This window comes from Oncorhynchus keta, chromosome 4 (genome assembly GCF_023373465.1).
Source record: "Oncorhynchus keta strain PuntledgeMale-10-30-2019 chromosome 4, Oket_V2, whole genome shotgun sequence".
NCBI classification, from domain to species: domain Eukaryota; kingdom Metazoa; phylum Chordata; class Actinopteri; order Salmoniformes; family Salmonidae; genus Oncorhynchus; species Oncorhynchus keta.
In genome coordinates, this window is record NC_068424.1 from 38,271,952 (window position 1) to 38,277,048 (window position 5,097).

Consider the following 5,097-nt stretch of genomic DNA (forward strand, 5'->3'; position numbering starts at 1 on the left):
TGGAGGCCATTAAATCCTTACCTTCTAATAAATCTCCTGGGGAGGATGGCTTCCCTCCAGAGTTCTATAAAGAATTTAGGGAGCTGTTGGTGCCCTACCTTATGGAGGTACTTAAAAAAGCCAGAGAAGACAACTGCTTTCCAGAGTCCTTCTCTCAAGCAGTGATTACTGTAATCCACAAGAAAGGGAAAAACCCGCTAAAGTGCGCCTCCTATAGACCAATCTCTCTCCTTAACACAGATTGTAAACTGGTCACCAAGATGCTATCTAAGAGACTGGAGTCATGTCTTCCCCTGTTGGTCAACCCAGATCAGACTGGCTTCATAATTAATAGATTGTCCTCCAATAATCTCACAAGGTTCTTTGATACAATTCACCTTGCTAACAAAAACAAAATACCTGGTGTCGCAGTCTCCCTCGACGCTGAAAAGGCCTTTGATAGGGTTGAATGGCCATACCTCTTTCGCGTCTTGGAAAAGTTCGGTTTAGGTACCGTGTTTGTAAATTTGATAAAATCACTCTACAAATCTCCTAAAGCTAGGATTGCTACCAATGGGATTACTTCCTTCTCTTTCCCTCTTTATAGGGGGAACAGACAAGGTTGCCCAATTAGCCCCCACCTCTTTGCCCTCGCCATCAAACCGTTGGCTGGGGCTATTAGAACGTGCCCTGACATACATGGCTTTGAGGTGGGCCCCCATACCCATAAATTATCACTCTTTGCGGACGACCTTATCTTATTCCTAACAAATCCAGAACACTCCCTCTCTCACTTGCAGATCCTACTACAGTGTTATAGTTCTTTCTCTGGATATAAGGTCAATCTTGATAAAAGCGAAATCTTACCGTTGTCTGTCTTTGACCATCATAACATCAAGCGCAAGTTTCCTTTTAGATGGTCGCCTATGGGCTTCATATATTTGGGCATAATGGTGGATGGTAATCTGAACAACCTCTATAAACTCAATCTGGCCAGTTTGTTGCAAAAGGTGGAGGTTGACCTTTGTAAATGGATGGACTTACCTCTCACTCTACTGGGTAGAATCAATGTAATTAAAATGAATGTCCTGCCCAGGTTTCTATATCTGTTTCAATCTCTCCCTATCCCTGTTCCTACAGCATTTTTTTTCCTCTCTCGACAAGCTGACCAGACGGTTTATCTGGCACGGCAAAACCCCTAGGGTTGGCCTGGATAAACTGACCCTTGATTACAGTCAAGGGGGCTTAAACCTCCCCAATTTTAGAATGTACTACTGGGCTGCACAGTCTAGGTTTCTGGCTCAGAGGTTTGACAATGGTCCCTCTCCCTCATGGTTGAACATTGAAAAGCTTGAGGTAAATGATGACACTGGGGCAGATTTGTTTTACAAATGGGATAGAAAATCTATAAAAACCATCTCAGACAACCCTTTAATCATACATTCTGTCCTGGCATGGTGCAAACTGCATGAGCTGTTCGGGCGAGGGGGATTCCTTTCCCCTAAAACCCCTTTATGGAACAATAGATTGATCCCTATGTTTTTCCAGAATAGTAACTTTAGACCATGGTCTGATAAGGGGATCACTCTTCTGGAACATTGTTACGAGGAGGGAGTTCTTATGTCTTTTGATCAGCTGAAACAGAAACACCACTTGCCTAACAGGGACTTCTTTAGCTACCTTCAACTACGAAACTTTATTAGGGTGACTCTCAAGGGACAATGGAACCTACCTAAGATGTCATCTATTGAACAACTCTGCCACGCAGACCAACCACTGTTCAAGACCATTTCCCATGTTTACAATGCTCTTATGTCAGGACTAACACTGCCTGGGCTAGATAAAACCCGACTTAGATGGGAGAGAGATCTGGGTATTGATCTTGATGAGGATCTATGGAGTGACCTATGCAGGGATGGGGTTACATCCACATTGAACTCCAGATACAGACTGATCCAGTTTAATTTCCTCCATCAGCTCTATATCACCCCATCTAGACTGCACAGGTTCAACCCAGATATCTCCTCCCTATGTTTTAGATGTGGCTCAGATGAAGGAACATTCCTCCATTCCACTTGGCAGTGTTCAAAACTACACGGTTTCTGGCAGGGGGTATGCGATACCATATCCTCAATTCACGGGGTTGCATTCCCTTTAGACCCGGAGGTCTGTCTACTGGGTAACTTTACGAACACCAATCTTAGGCAAAGCCATACTATAAAGCTAACAGAAATATTGCTAGCGATTGCCAAGAAATGTATTGCCTTGAAATGGAAATTGGATTCCTCCCTGCCAGTTGCAATGTGGCTTTCGGAAGTTAATAGTTGTATCCCTTTGGAGAAAATCACTTACTGCTTGAGGAATAAGTTAAAGACATTTTACAGAATTTGGCAACCTTTTATTGACTATATGGAGAATCTCCCCCCACATCTCATTGATTGAATCTATATATAATCCTCACATAATGTTTCACACGTAATGTATATTATGTAGCCTACGGCAGGTGATCCAATGTCTCGTTAAAAAAAAAATATATATATATATATTTTTTTTTATTATTGTATGTTTGTTTATATAACTATAATTATAATTTATTTTTGTTACGTTCGTCTGTTACTGTCACTTTGTCCTATCGTTGTCTAATATCTTTTCACTTTTGTTTTGAATGTTCTTAATTGGAAAATGCAAAAATAAACATTTTAAAATTTAAAAGGTTTTTAAAAGGATTTTAAAAAGGCTCATCTGAAAACAAGACTCCCTAAATTGTATCAGCGTATCGATTGAGCAACCAGGGCTGGCAAAACCTTGGATCACTGCTATTCTAACTTCCGCGACGCATATAAGGCCCTGCCCCGCCCTCCTTTCGGAAAAGCTGACCACGACTCCATTTTGTTGATCCCTGCCTACAGACAGAAACTAAAACAAGAAGCTCCCACGCTGAGGTCTGTTCAACGCTGGTCCGACCAATCTGATTCCACACTCCAAGACTGCTTCCAGTTTGCGGACGACACAACAGTGGTAGGCTTGATTACCAACAACGACGAGACGGCCTACAGGGAGGAGGTGAGGGCCCTCGGAGTGTGGTGTCAGGAAAATAACCTCACACTCAACGTCAACAAAACTAAGGAGATGATTGTGGACTTCAGGAAACAGCAGAGGGAACACCCACCTATCCACATCGATGGAACAGTAGTGGAGAGGGTAGCAAGTTTTAAGTTCATCGGCATACACATCACAGACAAACTGAATTGGTCCACCCACACAGACAGCATCGTGAAGAAGGCGCAGCAGCGCCTCTTCAACCTCAGGAGGCTGAAGAAATTTGGCTTGTCACCAAAAGCACTCACAAACTTCTACAGATGCACAATCGAGATCATCCTGGCGGGCTGTCCAGAGGGTAGTGAGGTCTGCACAACGCATCACCGGGGGCAAACTACCTGCCCTCCAGGACACCTACACCACCCAATGTTACAGGAAGGCCATAAAGATCATCAAGGACAACAACCACCCGAGCCACTGCCTGTTCACCCCGCTATCATCCAGAAGGCGAGGTCAGTACAGGTGCATCAAAGCTGGGACCGAGAGACTGAAAAACAGCTTCTATCTCAAGGCCATCAGACTGTTAAACAGCCACCACTAACATTGAGTGGCTGCTGCCAACACACTGACTCAACTCCAGCCAATAATGGGAAATGATGTAAAATATATCACTAGCCACTTTAAACAATGCTACCTTATATAATGTTTACATACCCTACATTATTCATCTCATATGTATACGTATATACTGTACTCTATATCATCTACTGCATCTTTATGTAATACATGTATCACTAGCCACTTTAACTATGCCACTTTGTTTACATACTCATCTCATATGTATATACTGTACTCGATACCATCTACTGTATCTTACCTATGCCGCTCTCTACCATCACTCATTCATATATCTTTATGTACATATTCTTTATCCCCTTACACTTGTGTGTATAAGACAGTAGTTTTGGAATTGTTAGTTAGATTACTTGTTGGTTATTTACTGCATTGTCGGAACTAGAAGCACAAGCATTTCACTACACTCGCATTAACATCTGCTAACCATGTGTATGTGACAAATACAATTTGATTTGATTTGAGTTTATGTCTCAGTTGTTGAATCTTATGTTCATATTTACACATGTTACGTTTGCTGAAAACAAACACAATTTTTCAGTGAGAGGACATTTATTTTTTTGCTGACTTCTGGGTAAATAGGGACATTTTGACCAATATCTAAAAATGGATATATTTTGATGTTTTGAAGTTCTACAACATTTTAATCATGATAATCTCGGGGTAATCTATTCTTTCTAATTATGTAAATTTGGGCAGTGTGATCAATATCTGGTAGTTAAAACGTCAAAAAGCATATTTCTACTGATGGAACTCTGAGGTCGTCCCATTGTTTCCTATAGGGAAAACAGGGGTATGTGTTTCTATTTCGCCAAATATCTCAATATGTATCTTTTGGATATTTTTTTCGAACCATACACTATTTTAATCAGGAGGATCTCCTCTTTGTAATGATGGAAGGCTGGGCAGCGAGCTCTGCTGTAATCAAACACTCGCCTTCAAAATTTAAAAAATTACACATTACTGTTCGATCTCTGTGGCTGCCCCATTGTTTCCCTTTGGAGAAATTCTACACGGACATGTCTGTCTATTTCACAAAATATATCCCAAAGTGTTTTAGATTTTTTTCAAATCAGACACAATTTTTAACAAGAGATTATCCTCTTTGTCATGATGTAAAGGCTGGGCAGTGAGTTCTATTGTCATCAAACGCTAGCCCCAAAATACTGTACTTTTTGCCCTTGGAACTTTTTGTCAATTGTTTTCCTATGAAGAGACATGCTGGTCATGCAACTATTGAAAGTAAGGATGCACGATAATACATAAGGGTTCATCTTATAAGCATTTGTAAGTGCATTTATGAATGGTTAACTGGAGGTAAATATTGGCTCATTATTTGGCAAACACTGACCAGTTATTGCAGTATTTTGCCTAATATGATATAACCATTTACTAATTAAGTGATAATGCCAGAGAAGCCGGTGTTTGGAGGATATATTGGCATGG